Source organism: Rattus norvegicus, chromosome 12 (assembly GCF_021556685.1).
Source record: "Rattus norvegicus strain SHRSP/BbbUtx chromosome 12, alternate assembly SHRSP_T2T, whole genome shotgun sequence".
NCBI classification, from domain to species: Eukaryota; Metazoa; Chordata; class Mammalia; order Rodentia; family Muridae; genus Rattus; species Rattus norvegicus.
In genome coordinates this window covers 31,339,477-31,363,450 of record NC_141545.1, presented here as the reverse complement: position 1 = coordinate 31,363,450, position 23,974 = coordinate 31,339,477, and the positions used below count along the sequence as shown (strand labels likewise).

At 43.9% G+C, this 23,974-nt stretch overlaps 1 protein-coding gene and 1 long non-coding RNA gene across 9 annotated transcripts in view; one reads left to right on the top strand and one right to left on the bottom strand.

Moving 5' to 3' along the window:
- Positions 1-23,974, bottom strand: part of Auts2 (activator of transcription and developmental regulator AUTS2) — a 1,090,556-nt gene that overhangs the window by 848,583 nt on the left and 217,999 nt on the right.
- LOC148002296 (uncharacterized) lies at positions 1,943-11,589 on the top strand. The gene is made up of 4 exons (XR_015634773.1): positions 1,943-2,063; positions 4,050-4,179; positions 7,054-7,152; positions 9,522-11,589. It is a non-coding gene; the product is annotated as an uncharacterized LOC148002296 (long non-coding RNA).

Genomic DNA, 23,974 nt, shown 5'->3' with positions numbered 1-23,974 from the left:
AAGATGAAGAGCAAGAATTTAGCATGATGGAAGGTCCAAGGACAGGCTGGAGTGTTTGGCAACTCGGTCTTAGAAAAGAGCAGCACTAATAAAACATCTGTAAACGCCCTGATGCGTCCTAAACCCTCTTTCAGCCTGCGTACTGAACCCCAAGCACGTCGGCAGAGACTGAGCGAGAAGGCCAGATGGCCAGAGCGTCCACGTCCCCCTCTGCTCAGCCTTCTGCTGTGAGGCTGACACCTCTCTACCTACCAACAACAAGCCCTGAACCTCTACCCGCCAAGGTCCAGTGGTCTCATCAAGAGATGGAGAAATCGAACATGGCTCCCACATACAGTGCAATACTATTCAATCTTAATTAGTAAGACAAGTTCTGTCTTGCTGGTCCAAGCCTACAGACCTGTAATCCCAGCACTGAGAAGCTGAGGCAGGAAGAGTTCTAGTTCACCTCCTGGTTACAGAGTCACTTCGAGCCTTCCGGGCCACTGAGTGAAACCAGTCTCAAGGTGAACGGTAGAAAGCAATCTGGGAATGAAGCTCATGGTAAGCATACTTGAGTCTGACTCAAGGGGAGGAAATACAGTGTGGGGACAGCTAGCTGGCCTTACAAACCTGTGTAATGTCATTCAGTGGACTGCATGTTTTTTTTCTCATTAAGAATTTTTCCAAGTAATAAAAAATCCTCAGTACATACAGTAAGGTAGAAATAAAAAGACTGAAAGTTGAAAATGAATGAATGAATCTCCAGGGATATATAGAACCATAATTTTTTCAAAAAAAAAAAAGCCATAATTCTTGTCCACTATACAAAAAAAAAAACAAAACAAAAAGAAGGTATGCTTTTTTGGGAAATTTTGTTAATGTTTGCTCTAAATTAAAAGTAAAGATTAAGTAACATCATAGTCTATGTAGCTTTTCTAGATCAAATTTTCTCTAAGAAATACAACTGGTTGATTTCTATAAAAAGTTGCTCTTGATAAATATTTTGTAATAAAATGACATAGAGCTAAAATGACGATTTATTTACTATCTGGACAGGTAAACACTTGTACTTATACAGAGCAGACTGACAGCTGCCGTAAGTTAAACTGATGGGGATGTTGAAAGGTGTTCTAAGTATCACCAGGGAGCTCTTAGGGAGGACCAGCCCAGCAGCTTGACTGAAGTGATGGTCCCCGTGTGACACAACAACAAACCATACACACATTTTATTCTAAGATCACGGTTCCCTGAATCCCCTACACCATTTGACGTGGTTGTTTTTAATTGCCAACGAAACACGACTCAGAACCCCCTGGGGAGAATATCTCCCTGTGGAGTTGCCTGGGATCCAGTTAGCCCGTGCACATGCTCATTAGAAGATTTCTTAAAATTGAGTTAATTGGGGTGGGAAGGAGCACCCTGAATGCAATCAGTAGTACATTCTCTGTAAGTCAATCCTGGATGGTTTTAAGAGCTACAAAAGCGAGCTGAGCAGTAAGCACACGCTGTTAGCCAGAGCCAGGTCATTTCCTGAAGCTTCTCCTTTTCGTGTTGAGTGTGAGCATTCCTGGAACTACAGTCAAATTTGCAGAACCAGTGGAGTTTCATTTCTCTAGGTTCCTGCCTTCCCCTCCCATGGATCTAACTAAGGACCAGCTAGGAAGGATGGATGCTAGTTCACTGACTTGCTGCCTGCCCCTGGAAGAAACCAACTGCACTCCAAAACAATGAAACTACTCAACCTACTTTCCTGCTCCTTCCCACGCAGAGAGTAGCCTGTGGTTCTTCCGGAGGCCGACAGACACTGCGGGTTGTTCTCTGAAGGAGACCTGCATTGGTGCTCCTTCCCTCCTCTGCTCCTCCCTCTAGATCCCTTCTCATGCATGAACTACCTGTTTGGTTCTACTGTTGGCTGGGGCTGCGATTTGCCTTTAAAACCTCCTACGACTGTAACGCCCCCACACTGATAGGCTACAATCCAGAAATGTGAAACGCATGAATGTTCCCTCTCCTAAGCTGCTTTCCTTACAATATTTTACCACCCTGATGCAGATGAAAATAGCTCTTTCTGGGGATATCTGGTGAGTCTGAAATTATTTCAGTATTTAAAATAAAAACTAAGGAAGTACATTCACAGTCTGCACTGACTGTCAGGACTTAGCAAGTTAAGTGGCCTTCAGCACTGGGAGCCTTCTCTCTTGTGTCGATCTTTTCTATAATGCTCTTTTCTTAAGATTACTTAAAGCCAACAGAGTTGAAAGGAGAGGGGGAAAGTCCACTTCCAATGTAAACAGGGAAATCAAATAAAACAGCCTAACTCAATTTTATACACAACTGAAAATCAGTCACGCTAGATATATGATTTATCTAACACTCTTTTCTTCACTGGTTTTTTTTTTGGGTGGGTGGAAGGGGGTGGGGGGAGCAGTAAGAGATGAGTGGAGGAATGGGATGTGTGGTTCACAGCATCCTGTGAAGTGGAAGAAAAATGTAATACAATAACTATTGCCTTTGGAGACACACAGAGAGCACAGAGGAAAACAACAGGGTTTGCCCAGGGGCAATCTAAGTCACAAGGCTCTGTTCTACAAGGGCTCCCAGGAACCTGGGAGTCCTGAGACTCCGGAGGGCAAGAGAATCAGACACTGTGCTATTCACGTGCACAGGCACGCATGGGCACACACAAGTCCTCCCCCCCTCCTCCTCCTTCCCCTCCCCCTTTCTCATTTAGTCACAGCCTTTAAAATAGAACAAACATTTAATTCCCTTGTAAAACAGATGAACGCTTTATAATTTACTAGCAGCTGCTGGCAGGAGCACGCACTGCTCTCGGATTCCTATTAAGCAAGCTGAGGCTGATTTATTAAAAGCTCAGATACATCAAAACAAATGACTGAGACATCATTATACTACTATTTACAACCCCTTAATGGGGTTATGGTTAGGGGCAATACAGTACAGCCCGCAACCAGCCTCCTTACCACTGCAAAGAGTTGCTTTCCTTGGGTGGGAAATCAGGTAGGAACCATCCAATTGAAGGATAAGGAAGGAGGAGTCAGTTGGCTGTCTCCATAGCAAACCACAAGTTTGCCAAGACTCCTGACCATCTCTAACGCCGCCAGTGCTTATGCTGTCCGTAGGTTTCCCCCATCTCTTTGCAAATTAGATGACTTCTCCCAACTTTCGCTTTCTAAAATAAATCTATTGACAAGAAGATCTTCACAAGGTCTAAAGGAAGCAAATACTCTCCATTCAAGAAGTAAGCTCCTAAGTCCTTCCTGGGACAATGGCCTTTTGAACAACAAATCAAACTGAAAGAAGAAAGAAATATGTATGCATGTATGTATGTATGTATGTATGTATGTATGGAAAGGAGTAAGAGCAAAAGGGGGGGTGGGCAGGTAAATAATCAAAGATATGTTAGTACTAGGCACAAAGGTGTATTTGTTTAAGAGGCTATAGTGGAACCACCTTCCATAATACACTCTGAATGCATCACACGCCCACTTTAAGACTCCACGGTAGGACCAAGCTCTTACTGCAATCTGAATTCAGTACACTACAGATGAAATGTAAAGTCTTCACCATGACCTACCAGCAACGACAGAATCTCCTGAGGGAATCTTAGACCCAACGATGAGTGACTGGGTTGGTGAGCTGTTTTAATTATTTTTATGAGAATGGGTCTCAGCAGAGGTTGGTCTCAAACTCACAGTGTAGGCAAGGGTAACTTTGAATTTAGTATCCTCTTGCCCCTACCTCCCAAGTCTTCAAATGATGGACATGCGCTGAGAATTGAACCCAGAACCTACTACATGCTAGATAGGTGCCTACCAATTGAGCTACTCCTCCACCCTGTGAACCTTTTGTATGTCTCAAAGAAAGGACATTGGATCCCACATCCCTAAGTGTTTCCAACACCGCAAGATGCAGTTAACCACCAATAAAAGAACAAGTCAAGCTTCTTTTGAAGAGTCTATTGCTTATAACTTGTCCTCTTTACATAGTATCATCTGACAGGACATAGGAATGACAGATTTTTTTTTCTGTTATTTGTTTGTCTTCAGACACAGTTTCGAGAAGCCCAGGCTGTCCCGAAACTCACCATGTAGCAAAGACAGAAGATATCCTTCAACTCCTGATCCCTTCTCCTTCTCCCAAGTGCTGCTTTGTATCATTCTATCTGGCGCAGAACAGGTAAAGCAAGTGACACCTATAAAATTACTAGATATAAAGAAAGCAAGAAATACAGAGATCCTTCAAATCCACAGCAAGGTCAAGTTGACCTCTACTGCAGAACTACATCAATTCCAGTTATGCCCTGACCACTCGCTATTCTAGGAGGGGGTTCAAATGACTTAGCCTGTTCTGCAACATCTTCTCATCTGTAAACTGGGACTTGCAAAAGCCAAGATCAAAAAGCTTCACAGGGGACTGAATGAAGCAATACCCATAAAATGTGTAGCATCATACCTGGTACACAGAAAGCGCCAAGCAGACTTTAGTGTTTAATATCTGTCGCTGTGGTTCTGGGTCTATGACCAGGCAGATTTAAGGAGAAGGGGCTGGCTAAAAGAATATGACAAGGTCTACTGTTTCTAAACTCTAGAAATTGACTTTTAAACACTCGAGAGGTTTTACCTGACTGCAAACTAGTAAGATCCAGTAATATGTCTGCCAAACAGGCTAAGGTGCTCTGGGCTTGCATGAAGAAAGCTGCCTATCAGGAATAACCACAAGACTCCTCAGGAAAAACAAAATTATTTCCCTCTTTACTCTCAGACTGCACTGCTATCAGTAAACTAGAAAAAAAAATGTATGTAGAATGCAAAAGTAAATCAGTAACCAAGTATAACAAGTAGCCAGAAAGAACCATAAAAACATAAGCATTAAGGGGAGATAAATCGGTTAGTTAAACACTTAGGATTCAAGCATGAGGACCTGACTTTGATCTCTAGAGACCATTTGTGATCCTAGCACCGGGGAGTTAGAGACAGGACAAAGTCCATCCAGACCTGAAGAATCGGTGAGCAACAAACAGGTCCCAAAGAAATGTCCTGTCTCAAAACTTCGCATGTCAGCAGGCTGCCGAGAATTTCATCTGAAGTGGACCTGTGACTTACATACAAACATGCACCCGAATACACGTGCACTCCCACACACAATAGTAACAAACAAATGTGAGAGTGAAAAAGAAGGGAGGCAGTCATTTAGCCTAAACACTCATTATGCCACGAGGCAACAACCACCCTGATAAAAACAGAGAATAGGAAGGACTGGATGCCCGCCATGCTTCCACATAGGGTGAAAACGGGGCTACCGTGGGGGTACTGGATCGTGTATGAAGCTTTAGAGAGTGGGATCCTGCCTTATCAGCAAGCACTCCTATGATTTCTCTAGAGAAGAGTCAGAGTCAAATGATCACTTTTCCTCATCTAGATCTCTATCTGACCAAGGTCTTGTAGCTCTTTATAAACCTAGGAGCACCCAAGTATCATGAAGTGACATTCTGAGGCAGATAAGCATAGAAAGTAGGTTAGTATTCATTTAATTGTGGGATTTACACACACACACACACACACACACACACACACATACACACACACACACACACACACGTAATAGTGTACTTGGAAGCTTAATTCACTTACTAGCATGCTCTATGCATAGACAGCTCTCTTGCAACAATGCACCCAGCAACCTCTGAACTTGACCCTCCACCTATACCAGGCTATGCATACTCCGATCTATAAACAATTGTAAGATTCCCTATCACTAGTACTGAGCAAATTTGAAGAGGCTTTATTCGACTATATTCCCAATTTCATACCCTTAAGGTTTGAGTTCTATAAAAAATGATCCAGACAAAACTAGTGTCATGTCCATGTGCAGAAAAGGGAAACTGTGTTCTTTACCAACCTTTGAGAAGGTAAATAGTGGATTCTCCCTATGTCTACTTAGAATTGACCATAAATATAATTAAAACAAGATTCATGATGGGATGGGGCAAGCATACTAATAATAAAAAGATTGCATACTTGATCTATTAATCAAATAAGAAAACAGCCTCTCCTTCCCATAGAACGCTTAAAAAGAGACCCAGGCTGTAACCTGGGGCCCCTGAGTATCCTAACTTACATGGCCTACTATCAATTCTGATAATGTATCGTTCTTTGATTTATACCAAAGATTTGCTTCAAGTAAAATCATCGTGCTTGTTTTGCGAAGCCCTTATTCTCAGTGCTCGGGAGGAGAGGCCAAGGACTAGAAACACCTTCCCAGCCCCAAGCACTGGTGACAATATTACTTCATGTATCGTCACTCCACGTTCAGATGCTTCCCAGCCCCAAGCACTGGTGACAATATTACTTCATGTATCGTCACTCCACGTTCACATGCTTCCACCAGAATATGTACAGACAACGCACTTTCCCCTCTTACTTAACGGAAATTTTGGGGTTTACAGGTGAACCAATGGGACTCATTATGAGAGTCCCAAACCACTGCTGGCACCTTTAATCCCTTTATCAATGATAGGGGGACGTGATTTTTTAAAAAAAAAAAAAGTTGTTATTTGCTATTTATTTTATTGCTGTGATGAAATCATTGACAGGAAGAAACTTAAGAGAGGCCTCAAAGTTTGGAGGGACACAGGCCATTATGGTAGAGAAGGACTATGGGAACAGGAAGAGATAAATTGGCCATCATATGCATCCTAAGTCAGGAGGCGCAGAGCACACAGGAAGTAGAAGGCTATATTTCTAGATCCATTACCCAGTGACCCACTTCCTCGAGGAAGACTGAACCTGCGAATGTTTCCACCACTTTTCAGAACAGTACCACCAGTTAGAAATCAAGTTTCAAACACAAGAGCCTGTTGGGGACACTTAACAATGAAGTCACAATGGGAGCGAATACAAGGCAGATCGATGAGGTATAAGAAATATTCTCCAGGCTAGTGAGAAAATGCTTTCTCAAAACAAAACAAAACAAAAAACAAAACAAAAACAAACAGAAACCAATGAGCAGAAATCACAAAGATTCCTTTTCCTGGTATCCTTCCTTTTCTAGGAGTACATGGAGATGTTATTCTTGGAATACCATGTAGGCACAACCGAGACGCTGGGAATGAAGTCTAACACGCACTATGAATAGCAGAAGGAGAGAAAGGTGAACAGAATGTGAATGTGTGCTCCCCACGCATGCGTCCTGGTGGTTCTTGTACTTTTGGTCACAATATGTTGAGCTGGGTTTTCCATGAATTCAAACTTCCTGGTTGTCTACAATCCTATCGCATGCATTTTACAACATGAGTAAAACAGACTTCTAGATATTTACACACCCTGACAGTACTCAGAGGGCCAATGATATTAGGTAGTATGCGACCCAATTAAGGGTCACGTAGAGGAACACTTAAAATGAAAGCCTCCAAGGGCAGGGCTGAAGTCACCCCACAGGCCTGAAGCAATTAAGAGCCCCAGAATACTCTAAGAAACAGCAGATACATCAAGCCAGGGGCACAAGGGTGCAGCCTGTGGGCCTGGACACCCCAGCATTTCACCTACCCAAATATTATGCTTCTGCTTTTCAAACATTTCCATTTAAATGTAGATTTTGACCTTCTCACCAATGAAATATTGATATGGGTATAAAATATATATTACTTATCATCCCTTTAGTGTTGGTCATGTTTCCTCTCCACTGTCTTGGTATGATTTCTGAAAACTGGCTGAATCCTATCTGCTGAGCGCCTCTACACCATACACCTCACTGAACTTCTGAAAAGAAAATGGTGCCCCACTCAGGCTCATTTTGTGTCCCTCTATATACAGGTGGTTGATTTCCCTCAGTGAGATGACAGCGGAAGTGTCCCATCTCTGGCAGCAAGAGCCACATGTACTGGATGGGTAGAAGTGAACCCATTTTCAGTAGTGGAGGGGAAGGAGAGGGAGAGGGAGAGGCAGGCTTGCGCTGTTGGAACTATCTCCTTTCCTAAGTAGCCGACGTTAAGATGAACTAGGCTTTCTCACTCTTCCTAATAACTGTAAGCCTATTATGTAAAATGGAAAGGTTTGTTTATACATCACAAATGGTTCTACTACTTCCATTTCATTATCCTAATTATTCAGTGGGCCGAATGAGGACTAGGGAAGGGAGAGGTGTCAGGAGGACTAGGCGCTGTGTGGACATTCCCTCTGTTCCCGTCTCTTCCTTAACCACTCGCTCATGACACAGAGACACTCTTCAACAGATCGTTTCCCAAAGCAAAACGGCACTGGCCATGTCTGCTGAATAAAGGCCATGACCAAAGAGGTGGATAATCCAGGTTGAGTTCTCATGATCCTGAACTGTGGACTACCCTGCAAATGGCTTCAGCCCTCTGAATCTAAATTCCCTTATCTCCAGAGGGAGGGACTCGACCTGTGCCCATAGAGTCCCCCTGCAGGTACAGACTGATTACCACGTAAGTCATCAGAAGGTTCCCCCATGGACAAGTTTACATTTTACTCCCGGGTGTGAGGAGATCAGGCTGCTTTGGACTGTTCATGGCAGCTCGCCATGATCTGCCTCGTGCTCCAGCAGAAGCGTACGTTTGCTAGCTGAAGATAATTTCCGGGATTGTGTGACATTTGGAATTCTGGGAACTTTTCAGAGAGTATATAAATGCTAGGGGCCTGAGAGGCATGGTTGGTAGTTGTTGGTTGTCTGTAAGTAAGTAGCCTTTGTCAAAGAAAAAACAGAAAGAAATTCTATTCAGGGATTTTCCTCCCCTCTATCCTTCTTTCTCTCCCATAGAGTGTTAGGGGGTGAAACTGGAGGGAAGATAAAAGGGTGGGGAAAAAGAATACACAAACTAGCAAAGACCAGTTGCTACCTGTTATTCTGATCCTTAGTCACATATCATTGCAGAGTCCAGCATTATCCCAAAAGGGGTCTTTCACACTAATCAACATCTTGTTCACTCTATAAGTACACTGAAACCTGGCCACTCTCCAGGAACTGTACTAAGTATACCACAGTTTTGAAAAAGACAAGATTTGCTTCACTCAGATTGTTACTATCTTTACCAAGAGACCTCTTAAATCCAGACCTCTCGTATGTACCTAGTGAAAAGCTCTGCTATAAATACAAACCCAGAGGAAGCCCCTGCCTAGTGATGGACACTCACACTTCAGCATGAATACCCCCGCTGCATCTGGTGCCGCAGAATCTGTTTCTGTACTGCATTTCTCTAACACCTTGATGTCTCATTCCTTATTTAACATACGCATAAGATACATATTAAGACTGCCTTTTACTGAACCACTCAAGAGTCATAACAGGTCTTCTCCCACATGGTACACACAGGCCTAGGTCACACTTTTTATAAAAAACTAACTATGGGTGTGTGTGTGTGTGTGTGTGTGTGTGTGTGTGTGTGTGTGTGTGTGTGTGTGTGTGTGTGGTGTGGTGTGTGTTCTGCAAATTAGGGGTAATTTGACTTCTTTTCCTATCTGTACCTATTTAACTTCATTCTTTTTCCCTATTGACCCCTCTAGTGCTTTGAGTACAATATTGAAAAAGGAGTGGGAATAGTACACAGCCCTGCCTCGTTTCTGATTTTCATGGACAGCCAGCCTGCCTGCCTGCCTGCCTGCCTGCCTGCCTGCCTGCCTGCCTGCCTGCCTGCCTGCCTGCCTGCCTGTGGGATGAGCACAGTGCCCACAGAGGTTGAAAGACGGTGTTTGAGCCCCTAGAGCTGAGGTCGCAGGTGGTTGTGACCTGACAGATGTACAGATATAGATTATGGGAAACCAAACTCTGGAAGAGCAATATATACTCTTTATGACAGAACCATTTCCCCAGCCCCACGGAGAACCCAATTCTGTCTTAAACCTTCAATGACAATTCAGAATCGCCTGCCACTAAGTACGATAATGAGTCCAGCCTGCTCATGATTCAGTTGAAATTTTTCTCAAATTAACTGAAAATCTCAAACAAATACTCGTGTCTAACACAGCAATCCAGAGCTCTTAAATTTTTGTCGCCTTTGCTAAAATTATAACAGCTTATTTCTTAGAAACATTATAAGTGAATTATAGATATACTACTTTAATAGCAAAACCCTTAATATGTACTTTGTAAACCATTCTGCAAACATCCAGAGAGTCTCATCCTAGCCATAAACAGAAATCTTCTAAAGTGCTCTGGAGAGCAGAGCTAGTCAAGGGACCAGGGAGGTGGCTATGTGGGTAAAGGAACTTGCTATCACGCCAGAAAAAAAAAAGTTTATGTCTATTAGCCTATGTAAAAGTAAAAAGAGATGACCAACACCACAAAGTTGACCTCCAACCCCTACACACTCACCATATACTCATACTTGTACACACTTGCAACAAGCACACAGAGAGAGAGAGACAGAGACAGAGAGACAGACAGAGAGACAGATGTTCTTAAACCTGGCAAGGCTTGGGTAAACATTTATCTTATATGTGTGTATGTCCATGAAATGCACATACTACATAAATGCGGCAGACAGAGGAGGATAGCAGGTATGATGTTCTACCACCCTCTGTCTTATTCTCTTGAGACAGGGTCTCTTATTAAGCCTACATCTAGCCTGAGAGCCCCAGAGATCCCGCTGACACTATCTTCTACAATACCTGGGCTCTAAGTACACAGTATCCAGCTTTCATATATAAACGAGCGTGGATCTGAACCCAGGTCTTCATCCTTGAGCAATAAGCACTCCTCCCCACTTAGCCATCTGATGTGTCTCCCAGATTAAATATTTTTGATAAAACGACCCAATGAACTATGCCATGATGGTCGTATCAGGAGACTCAACCTGATGGGGTACCCTAGCCGTCATGGTTCTTACTGAGACATTTTGGCTATAGCTAATTGTGATATCCTATCCCCCTCCCCCTTTTCTGATCATCTGGGATATAAGAATTCTATTCTCCAACATCATTTCATCTAATAGGCAGATTTCCAAAGACGTCTCTTATCTGAACCAAATATTTCACCAGTGATTATAACACTGGTCTGCTCCTGTTATGTGTCCTACATTTCATTAGTAGTACCCATTTTGTATAGTTTTTCTTTAACAAGCATAGAAAAATTTAGTTTCTCATTCAAGCCAAGGGAAACGAAGATGCTTAACCCTGTCATTTTCTTTCCCACTGTCAGAATAAGAAGTTAGCATGGCTTTCATTCTCAGAGGTATCGAGAGTTTCCTCCCTCCATACACTCACATAATTTTATTCCTTCCATGTTTTAACATTCAGGTTTGGTCACTGTCTCTATTATTCCAGTCTGAAATCTGACCACCGGAGCTCCCTTTGAGATCATTACCAAGCACAGTCAATACCCAGAGCTCAATGAAACCGTGTTCAATTGCTTCATCTTAACACCCTCTGGGACACCATGCTTCTCCTCGTGGAACACTTAGCAACTGAGTTTTTATGAAGGGCCTCCCCTACAGATACCAGACTCTTTAAATTAGTACTAAACAACTGAAACGGATATTAATAGGCTGAAGTCTTCACGAGAATCTTCATTTTGCTTCAGTGCTTAATCTCAATAAAGGCAATCCACGCCAATAAAAACATGTCATTTAACTCCGAGAAACGCTTCCTGGAATACAAGCAGACTTCTCTGGGCTTCCTCAACAGTTAGGTCTCCTTTCATAGGGCTTTCGTACAGTTACCATACTCAGTAACACACATCGCACTGTATGACGGCAATCAAGGGAAACTATCATTAGGTTAAAAAAAAAAAAAGTTTGATGTCTAGAGCCTATGTAAGAGTAAAGAGAGACAACCAACACCACAAAGTTGACTCCAACCCCTACACACTCACCATACATTCATACTTCCACATACTTGCAACAAGCATGCGTGTGTGCGTGCACGCAAACACACACACACACATCAGGAAGGCAAACAATCTGGTCCAGAGCACTAGATTCAAGAAAAAGACTAAGTCCCCTGTTCAGAAACGATTCTCAGAATAAATCGTGTAAGAGAAGCTACACGACCCAGGGAGCCTGACTTGCAAGGATCCATTAAATGCCAGATTTAGGCAGTCCAAGTTAAATGGAAAGCATGTGTATTATTAATAAAAGGCTCAGTAACACTTTATTCCTTATGCTAAAGCACAATCGATGAAGCCAGAGAGAGCTGAGAGCTTTGAAAATACGCCATGCGGTCCCTTAACAAACATGATGCCTCTTGATGAACACTTCTCGGCTGGGGTCCCCGACAAATAAGTAAGAATGCACCGGCAAATTGCTACATGCGAATAGCAAGCCCCCATTTTCTTCCCTGACACAAATGGCTCAGCAGTGACTCATGGCAGGACCAGGAGGCAAGGAAAGGAGGGGCAGGCAATTGCAGACTGCTCTCAGTGGGACAGTTAGGAGGATAATGAAGCAGGAAGCAGCTGGAATCATCTCGGGCCTCCTGAGTAGCATAAAGAGAACAAAGGTAACCAGGAGAGAAACATCGAGATTCAAAGCCTGGCCATACCAAGTTCTAGGTGGATAACCCCCTCTGTACATGTATAGGCTGGGAAAAGTGCTGCAGTCTGCAGAGGGGGCTCGTTGTAAAGAACAAAGGACCGTCGATGTGGTTATCCATCATCCCTGAGAGCTCCTCCATCACCAGGACTGCTACACGAACTCGTGTGTACTTGTCCCACACAATCTTCACGACAGCTGGATGAATCCCGGGTACAAGACTGCTGTTTGCAGATGACACCAGGATTTAAACATTCAACCTCTTAGCCATCCTCTCAGGCCAGACGCCTTAATCACCATGAAGGCTTCCTTAACAACTTAGAACATAGTCAAGTCTTCCAGAGGGTATCAAGATGACACCTGTAGTTTGAAATGGCCTCTGCTGGTAAACACTGGTGCCCAGCTGGTGGCACTGTTTGGGAAGGCTGAGGAATTTGTAGGAGATAGAGCCCTAAAGGAGCAGGTCAGAAACTAGGGGAAGGCCTTGAGGCTTTGGAGCCTAACCTCATTTCCTGGTGGCACTTTGTTTCCTAACTATGATTGCAATGTGACAGCCTGGCCTCCTGTCCCTGTTTCTAGAGTCCTGCCTTCCAATCCATAAGGGAATGAATGATTCTCTCAATCTTTGAGTCAGAATAAAATCCTTCCTCCTGTAGCATTGCCCTAGTAAAGCAGCCGTCACACGGCTAACACCAACGTGTACGGTGCGTCAACTGATTTTCCTGCCATTTCCCCAAACAACAGTGAGCTCAACACAGAAACATTAAATGTTATCCTACAGTTCCTGCCAACGTCATGGCCAGACACAACTATTTCTCCTGAGTGGTGAATGAGTACGAATGCGATTATTAATATTTCTGTAGGATCCAAAGTATCTGAACGAATTATAACAGAGTTCATGACGGTAGGAAGCGAATACCAGTTTCCTCAACACCTGTGGGTTACACATCTGTCCTTGACCCTCAGGAGCTTGGTCAGGTCATTTAGAGTCCTCAATAGGTACCACCTAGAAGGGTTTAAAAAATCCACTTCATAAAGACAGAGCAAAAGAGAGCTTTAAAAATGAAGGTGCAAAGCTGGGGAGGGGCAGAGTCATCACAGAAGGAATTATCAGAATATTATAACAGTTAATATTCCATATCCAGAGTCAATCATATAAAACTACAGTATGTACACACGTACGTACACATACACACACACACACACACACATGATTTGATGTACAGATACTATTTTCTACCCCTTTAACCACACCTAAATCACTTGCTAGTTGAGAGAGATATCACAATCACACACATACATAAATAGTACGGGCAGGCATGGTGGTGATGGTGCCACACTCCTATGTGGACCACCTTTAATCCCAGCCTTTCGGGTCAGAAGCAGAGGTGAAGGCAGGTGATCTCGAAGAGTTCAATGCCACCTTTGGTCTACATAGTAAGTTCCAGAACAGCCAGAGCTACATAGAGAAACCCCATCTCAAAAAATGAGCATATGTATAGTATGGAGATGAAAAAAATGACTCACTGGTTAAAAGCCTCTATTACTCTTGTAGTCTATTATCTGAGCTGGGTTTCCAGCACCCACATCAGGTGCTTACCATTGTGTTTTACCCTATCTCCGGGAAGATCCAATGCTTCAGGCCTTAGTGGGCGGGTGGGTGGGCAGGCAGGAAGGTAGGTAGGCAGGCAGGCAGGCAGGCAGGCAGGCAGGCAGGCAGGCAGGCAGGCAGGCAGGAAGACAGGCAGGCAGGCAAGCAGGCAGGTAGGCAGACAGGCAGGCAGGCAGGCAGGCAGGTAGGCAGACAGACAAAAAGCTACACATAATTAAAAATGAAATGGACATTAAATATAGTATAACATGAATAGACATGTGTTGATACTCCTTAAAAAATATATTTATTGTCCAAAGGACGAGACACGCTGTGTGTATATAAAGATAAATATTTCTCTGATCTTCCATATGTCACTTTAACATTTCTAGACACACAACCGTGTATTGTTTCTGACGGAAGGCTGAAGGAACAGCTTAATGGAGGCTTGCACGAAGTCCATTAGACATGCCAATCAATCACAGCCAGGAGGCCATTCGTCCTACAACAAAGACCCGCTGTTGATCAAGTATGTGCATACTCTCTGACATGCTCAAACCTTTTCAACCTTTCCCTAACGATCAGACTGAAGCTTCTGTACCAGAATTAACAAATACCTTCCTTACTCAGAAGTGTACAAACAGCCTGAGTCAAGGAATCCGATCTCTCTTAGCAATGAGTTCTTGCTAAGGCCAAGCCCTACAGTGAAATCAGTGAGTGGCAGGGACTTTGCCCTGAATCAGTTTTCAGCCCCTACCCCTTCAATTCCAACATAAGTGTTCTCATTCTCTAGCAATCTCTAGACATCATGCTTCTGTCACACTCCCGGGTTAACAGGCAGCAAATGGAAGGGCTGCAATATCTACGACGGTCTAGGGAGGTCTTGTGGCACAAATCTTCAACACTGAATCAAAAGAGTGATCTCGAAAGATGACATTTATTTCTGCAATATTTTATGCCGAACAACAACAATAACAAAGTCTCTTAAAGCTCCCACTTGCAGCGTTGGGAATCCATCTTGAATCCATCCACTCCCTGGAATAGTGAGTTAAGTAAAACAAGATCAAAGTTCTGAGATCAGCTTCTGAGATTTGCCTTAGGCATGAAAAAGGACAGCACTTGAAGACATGCTGTGGATTTCCTTCTCTCAGGAGCTCTCGGGTTCAGTGTCACAGGGGGGCTAAGCATATTATTCACATCTCCTGTCCTTATTCCTGACTGTGGGAGTAGGGAGCTGGGATATGTGTGAATAAGGAAATTCAGTACATACAGGCATGGTGGTGCACTCCCTTAATCCCGGACTTTAAGAGGCAGAGGTAGAGGCAGGTGATTTCTGTGAGTTCAAAGCCAGGGAAATGCCGGTACCATTCATTCCACAACAGCTGTTGTCCTTAGTCTTTTGAGAGAGGAACTTGCTAAGCAGGTTAGGCTGGCTGGGGAGGCAATCTCAAGGATCAGCCTGTCTCCTCCACAGAGCTAGGACTCCAAGTGTACGTCACAGTACTGGACTTTTTGCTTTGGCTTCTGAGGACTTTAAGATCCTCAGATGGGCAAGGCCGGTACATTTACCAGCTGAGTATCTCCCAGTCCCTAACTACCCTGAATAAACACCTGGCTCAATCTTCAGCCGACCGTTTCTAGACAGCAGTAAAACAGGATAAGAGAGATCTCCACATTGGACAAATACGCCGACGTCTGGGTAACTCTCACAGGGTACGAGATTCCCCGGTGAGTAATAGCTAAAACTCAGGAGCTGAGAGAAGACGGATTGTGGAGGGAAAACAGGGAAGCACAGGGGGGACAGGGGAGCTCCGTGAAGTCAGAGTCAGTCTCGACCGCTTATGAAGCCCCAGGCCAGTCAGAGCTGCACAGTGAGCTCCCATCTCAAACAAGCGAGGAAACAAAAAGTGGAATGGAGATTCTTGGAATGGACAGAGAAGACAGATAAAGATAGAAAAGAAGAATACAGGAAATAAAAGAGAAAGAGACTCAGGAGAAGGAAGCTATGGGAAAGCACATACTGGCTTTGCTCTCTGACTACTTCAGGCCCAATCTCAACAGGAAACATATAGGAGCTCTTCCGAACCTGCTACTTCCTGTCTCCTCTCAGGAGCCCGGCTCTGGTCCAGGGAGATGTCTGACATTATCACACAGCTTTCTCAAGTAGTTCTTCTTTCAAGGCAGCACCAAGGACTGATTTAAATTTCAGATCTCTGCAGGCAGGTGGTCCCAGAACACAAGGCAAGACCCAAAACAAACAGTGCAAGCTGGGTTTTCCTGGATTAAGGTCAAAAAGCAAAAAATCCCTCCAAGTTGTGTTAACTGAGGGAGCTGGAAATCAAGTAATTCAGTGATAGTTATTCTACTGGCCATAAGGAAGGGAGTCTGGTTAGTTCCTAAATCTCAGTCCAGGACTAAGGGTTGATTGGGAAGCTTTTTCCAGATGAAGAGAGAGAGAGAGAGAGAGAGAAAAAAAAGTGCAACATATTACAAAACCTACCTCACACTCAGGTATTAAAAAAAAAAAGTACTTTAGATTTTTTTTTCATTTCAACCCTGTGAATAAAAAGCCTTGAATAACAGACAGTTGGGTAAACAGTCTGATAAGTCTGATAGTTCTCAACCCACAGGAAATAAAGAACAATATATGGTTAGCTAGGGTGGGCAGAAGGGTGAAGCAACGACAGAGGAGAGGAGAAAGAGACAGTCACCAGTGAGGAACAGGGATCATCACATAGAAAAGTGCAACAGGCCTCGGCAAGAGTCTGACATCATGTGTCTAGCACAGCCAACTGCAAAGATCAGAGCTCAGCCCCTGAGCCCCTCCAGCTGCTTCCCAAAGGCCCCTACGGCAAGGGTTTACAGTCCCGAAATTGCACCCTTCTGTCTATTTCTAGAGGAGCCCCACCACAGGAAATCATAATTCTACTTATCTAGAAAAGCTGACCACAGGGGTTCTAAATAATTTGCAGTTTACACTCAAAACCTTATAACTACGTCTCTCAGTTATTGACTGAAGTGATAAATGGTGTTATTAAACATGGAGAAATTACAGGTTTAAAAGATAGGAGGAGAGAGATCATGGGTGAAATACTTGACGTGCAGGCATAATGACCAGCGCTTAGAATCTTAACCTCCCCCGACCCCCATTCAAATTCAGGTACACTAACTTGTGTCTGTGATTTCAACACTGGGGGGACAGAAGCAGGCGAATCGGTAGAACTTTCTGGCAAGCTCAGAAATCAACTTAACCAACAGGCTCAATGTTTAGCAGGAAACCCTGTGGAAAACTAGAATGGGGAGTGAAGGAAGAACACTTGTGATGGCTAAGAGTTCATTGTTACTGACAGAATCCAGAAGGGCCTCTGGGTGAGCCGGGAGGGGGTTGGGGTCTTGATTACTTTGACTGAAAATGGTAAGACCGTCCACCCTAACTGTGGCTGAAACTATTCCCTAGGATTCACTGTGTAAATGGAAAAAGGGAAATTACCCTGTAATCACTTTCCTCCCCTGACTATAGATATGCTGACTACCTGCTTCAAGTTCCTGTTATCTTGACTTCCCCACCAGGACAGCTCTGCACCTCAACACGCAGTTTAGGAAGGGGAGGGGAAAACGTGGGTTTCCGGCACCTGAAAGTCTTACTAGAGAGTTGTAGAAGAATAGTGTTGTAAGGAGCCATTTTCACCTGCCTCATGAGGTCAGCTGTGATTGTTTACTTTCAAGAGTCCATCAAATAGGGGCAGGTGGTCTGTTGACTTCACCTCACAGGAAGATGTAGGAAGGGGCCACTGGACTTTTGTCTATGTTCCAACCATGTATATGCAAACTTTCACTAACTGAATGCAAACAGGACTCTAGGGTATGTGCTAAAACATATTAGAGGCTGGGGAAGATTAAGGGGAAGGTGCTCCATCCCTGCGGCCATGATAAGTGTCATCTATTCTGAGGGAAGATTTTGCAGGATAGTTGCTTTGGGGTCACCCATATTCCTGTCAGTAACCCCTCACTTATGCTCTCTAAATAAGACCAAAAGACCAAAATCATCGCATTTTTGGTTTAACCTTAAGGTCTTAGGAGAAGGTAGCCATTGTTCTCATCTGCCCCAGGGAAGGAACTCTAGCAACAAAAAGCTACCAAAGGGATTACCATCGGATCAAACAATCTTTTGAAATGTCACACAAAACACAAATGCTAACCGACCCTACTAAAGCAAACTTCAGGGATGAAGTAAATCCCTGTGAATTAAGTCAGCACAAAGCATCATTTAAATCACGCCAAGGGCTAAGAACAAACGCTCTCAATTACAGAGTGCAACGGTGGAAGCGTCTTTTCCTTCTGTACATTCCACTTCTCACAATCCCAATAACTAAAGTCTAAGAGTGAAGTTCTAATAGACCTGACCTGGACCACCTTATTACCAATGGTCTGCATGAGAATTTCCCACTGCGGCTTAGTCAGGGTGTTTAAAGGATTTGGACACTATCCCTACTTTAGCTAGGGACTGGCTTCAGGAAGCCATGCCTTCATAGCAGGGCTTATGGTAAATGCAGGAATGTGGTGGTTTGGATATGTGTGGCCTGTGGGAAGTGCTACTATTAGGAGGTGTGGCCTTGTTGGAGGAAATGTGTCACTGTGTAGGTGGGATCTGAGGGTTGCAAGACCTTAACTAAGACAAGAAGGGGAGAAAGGAGGAAGACAGAGCTGGCGGTGAGCACAACTGAGGCCTTCAAGGGGGTCCAGCTACCTGAGATCAAACTATCCAGCAAGCATTTCCACACCGAACCTGGCAGCGATCAGCAGCAGAGTGATACAACGGTCAAATGGGTCAAATGTTTCAACTGGCTTTAGGTTGCTCTTTCCTAAAAAGGGGGAGGGATCAGGGGTAGTTTCCAGCTTTTACTTTTGGTGGTGGTACTCGGTGGGGAAGGGCCTCCTAAATATTGGCTCTAAGACTATGCCACTCAGGAAAATACCAAGATGTGACTCAGTTGGGAAGGTGCTTCCTCAGTATACATGAAGCCCTTGAGTAGTGCAGACTCAAAAATCACAGAACTTGGAAGGCATAGGCAAGAGGTTCAAGGTTATCTCTGGCTACATTATCAAGTTCAAGGCCAGCCCAGGACACAGAAAACCCTGTCTATGCATGCTGCATGCATGCATGCATGCATACACACACACACACACACACACACACACTCCTTTCAAAGAATATCTTAAAATATTAGCCTAACCTAATCAAGATGTACCTGTTGAACTCAATTTCATACATAAAATAAATGGCTGACTAGAACCGCAAGGATGAAGAGCGAGCCCATCGATGTGGGTTGACAGAATATTGAGTTGTTATATCAAGAGATAGAATCAACCACATTTCCTAACTCAGAAATCAAATTCTCACACACTGCTTATCAAATGTGGGCTATGTAAAATGAGGGGAGGAACAGTGGTCCCCACAGAAAGGACACAGCAGGAGAGGAAGAAAACTGTGGTGCGGGCTGCCTTCATGGGAATAATGGAAGCTGAGGGCCACCGTGCTATGTAAAGATATCGTGGCTAGAGAATCTAAAAAGAATTTCAGTGTAATAAATAACTGAAAAAAAACACTTCTACAAGAAAGGATCCCTCTGAAGGCAATAAAAAAAGATAAAATTGGTTACTGTTTTGTTTGGGAATTTTTATTAATTTATATTTAAATCCTTATCATCTCTGAAGAAGTTGGATGCTTGGAAGTCATTTTTTCCCAATACCTTTTAACGTCCTCGTATTTTAAGAAGGACCGCACATGGTATTCTAACGCCCAATTCTAGCTACTAGTTTCTATAGAAGGATCTGCTGTAGCCATCTTGGAATCCAGAATTCTTTGGACATTTGTCTTCCCCCCCTTAAGAGAATAGGTTCACCTCAAGTTCCTCCTAGGTGATCATGAAATGTATACATGACATCACACCCCACACCGAGACACCTCTTGAGGGTTAAGATGCCTTCGTGGACTCCAAATCCTTCTTCCTATTTCCCACACATCCAGTCAAGGCTAACTGCATCTGTCCGATACAAGAGTGAGCAAGCAAAAAGAGACTTTATAAACCAGCATCGGAACACACACACCTGTAATCTCAGCACTTGAGAGGCAGAGGCAGGAGGCCAGGAGTTCAAGAGGAATCCTGGGTGACATAGCAAGATGGAGGCTAGACTGGGATATATAACACTCTGTGTCATAAAGGGGGGGAGGGTGTGAAGAATGCAGGAGAAATGACGCACTGGGAAAGAACTCTTGCTCTGCAAAAGAAGACGCGAGTTCCACCGTGCACAAAAGAAGTGGGCATGGCAGCACATGCCTACAACCCCAGCACTGAGAGGTAGAGACAGTGGGATGCTAGCAGCTCCCTGGCCAGCCAGCCAGCCAGCCTAGTGAAACAGTGAACCTCAGATTCAGTAAAAGACACCATCTTAAGGGAGTATGGGAGGGAACAATGGAGGGAGACACTGATGGATGTCCTGCTACGTCCTCTGCACATACCCACACACTCAATCCTAGGTGTGCATCCCCACCAAAGACAGGGGTGTGGGAGAAGAGGGAGGAAGAGAAGGGAGGGAGAGAAGGAGTATGAATTTGCTTGTGAAGGAGGGAAAAGAGAACTGGGCAGAGAAAGGCACAGGGGAAAATGCATGCAGAGCAAGTGTGTGCTGGCAAGTTTCCAGCAGCCACACGCTTTCCATGAGTGCTCACTGAGGACACAGGAAACAGTTCCCTACACTCTGAATCTCTGAGGTAATGGATGAGGAACAGTGTCTCCAAAATTAAGAGATCAATAAAGCTCATAAGCCAAGTGCCTGATGAAGGGAAAGTTAAATACAAGTTGCCTCTTTCCTCTTCAACAGATGGACATTTTTATTTTTACTGTAAGCTTTCTTGAGGTGAGTGCAAAAGAGAAAAGCACAGGGCACACAGTAGGCATCCCATAAGCTGTTATATAGAGGAGATTCACCCACAGAAGCAAATATTTTAAGAGCTTACCATCATCACTTGAGGTTCCCAGACTAAGAAAAATACTGCCCAAATAAAATTTCATACTGGAACATTTGCACTCACAATAGACTAAAAGGGGCCTCGGTGAGGCAAAAATCACAACTATTAATAAAAGATGACACTCTCTTGACTGCATCAAACACTCCCAGATATCAACTGTACCTTGCATGGGCGAATGGCAGAACGCTTAATATTCATAGAGCTTCATGTGCACTCATGCATACACACACAGCATACTCACATGCAAGCAGGCAGGCATGCACAACGCAGAAGACTCAAACTATGACAGGTAGGACAAACAGAACCCTGTGTGCTCTCAGTCACATTAATAGGGTATTCTATTCTGAGCGAAAAGCACTAAGCAAAGCTCAGAACAATGAAGGGATTTATGGCCAAAGGCTACATTCAGATCCAAGGTCCAGGCCCACCCCTTCAGGTTGGTTAGTCAACCTTGCTAAGTTTTGAATGTGTCCATCTATAAACCAGGCGCAGTAATGACCCGTCAATAACTCACGGCTCACGGGAAAACAAAAATAACTGGTTAACAAAACAGAGCTAAACTATAAAGTGCTCCACAACCTCACGGAGTTACTCTCCCCTAATACGTGGCTGGCATTTATCAATTGACAGACCTGAAGCTTAAGACATTATCAAAGTCCAAGGTCATGCTCCATTGTACTCAAAGAATTATCATCAACTACAGTTTCGGCCCAATTAAACATGGGAAGACAATGAGAGAGGGAAACAATGGAGAGGGCATAAAGGAAAGGGGGTGTCCTGGTTTCTCTGGTTCTTTATGATTAAGAGCAAACGTCTTTCCACTTGGTTTGCACAACTCACAATGCTGATTAAGACATGCTGCTTGGAGGCATAATAAAAGGCTGGGGCTTGTAACTCAGTAAGCAGAAGGCTGTGTGTCCTGTGTAAAGCCCTGGGTTCCATTCCCAGCCTTGCACAAACCCCCACGGTGACACATGCCTAGACCTGACAACTTATACTCTGCAAAGCAAGCCTTTGTTGATCTTAACAAAAGATCCATTTTATGCCTTGAGCATTTCAAAACTGGTGTCTCTCTCCTCCTGGAGCAATGAAAGTCTTTTGCTTGTGGATCTATTCCCTCGTGGACCGCTGGAGGAGAAAGGCCCTGGATTAAGTGGAAACAACTAGCTGTTAAATCTGGGCTCCATTCCATTATGTAGTCAACCAGAAAAAGTACAGTGGGGGTAATGACCACCTAGCCTTCGTGAGGCCCTAGGATGATAGCAGAGGATTCTGAGAGGCAGAAGGGTAAATTGCTACCCAAGCACAGCTGTGATGCAAGTCTGTCAAATGGACAAGGCAATGAAAGGGGATTACTGCTGAGAAACCGGAGACCTGCTCCCATGCAAACGCTTCTTTCACGGAGCTACTGCACTTAGAGAAGTGCTTCTCAGCTTGCCTGCCTGGAATCACCTTAAAAATGCAGGTAATACCTCCCAAAGCACAACGACTATGGAAAACTGGAAATGTCCCAGCACTGGGATATTTTTAAGGACCCAGAAGTGGTTCTGGTGGGATCTCAGGGTTAGAATCCCTGTTCATCCTTACAGGGAGTTTCGTCTATATTGTCAGATGTAAGGAACACACAGAAAAAGTAACCTAAGCTTCCTAAATAACGTGTAGCCTCGCTCATATGAACTGCAAACAGGAGTATTAAAAAAAAAAAAAAAAAAAAAAAAAAAAAAAAAAAACCTTTGTGAAACCGGAGAGATGAATGGCTCAGAAGTTACAACCAAGAATTATTCTTACACAAGACTGGACTTTGGTTCCCAGCACCCCGGTCAGCCAGTTCACAGCCAGCTGTAACTGGTGCTCCAGGGAAGCCTATCCCCTCTTCCGGACTCAAAAAAGTACCAGCCCATACCCGCGAGAAGACATCTGCACATACGTTAGAACACAGTCCAAACATCAGGTCCTGCAAAAGGGACTTTCTGAGTGCTGATAAGAAAATTCCAAAAAAAAGAGAAAACAAAACAAACAAACAAAAACAAAAAGGGAGTACTGTGAACTCAGTTTCTTCAGATCACAGAAATCTTGGATATCTTGCTTTTTTGCCTTAGCTGTGAATTGACTCCACATTACTCAGCGCTTCACGATGCGATTATTACATGCCTCTGTGGAAAAACAAGATTTGGCCAAGGGCTGCCAGACCACTTACCCTGGTAACTGGATATTTCACTCACGTGACTCTTCTTAACGCTCCGAGAAAGAAATGTCAGACGCTCTGAATGAAGTTGCCTACTGTATGAGACTTTAATCCACCTCATTTTTAGGGTCTACCCTTCCAGGCTCCACCCCCAACTACAGAGGTCAACACCCACACACAAACACGTACATGCACGACAAGACCTTTCTCTTTAAGATGGCTGTGTAAAACCTAATGGAAGTCCTGCTTCAGAATAAAAATGTCTACAGAGTAATCAAAGAGATTTGAGAACACGTATCTCTTATATTACGGGACCATCTACAGACAGTCATCAGTGCATACAAAGAGCCAGTACAGGCAACATATACAATTACTGTCTTATCTCATTGATCTTTTAGTTTCAAAACTGTCATGAAGTCTTCAGTTGTAATGTGTGTAATCCTGGAGCTCAAGAGGCTCGGCAGGAACATCTGGATTTGGGGATCACCCTGGTCTATCCAACAAGATAATGCATCGAAACCAACAGAACATTAGAGTTCACTTCTCCAAAGGTAACCAGCCCTCCACTGCCATTTAAAGAAAACAGGAAGTGCACACATATGAACAGAAGCCTGCCACAGGCCCGTTTCACCGATAACTGGCTCGATCCACGTATAATCCCCAGCCAGAGTGAGGACTTTTGAA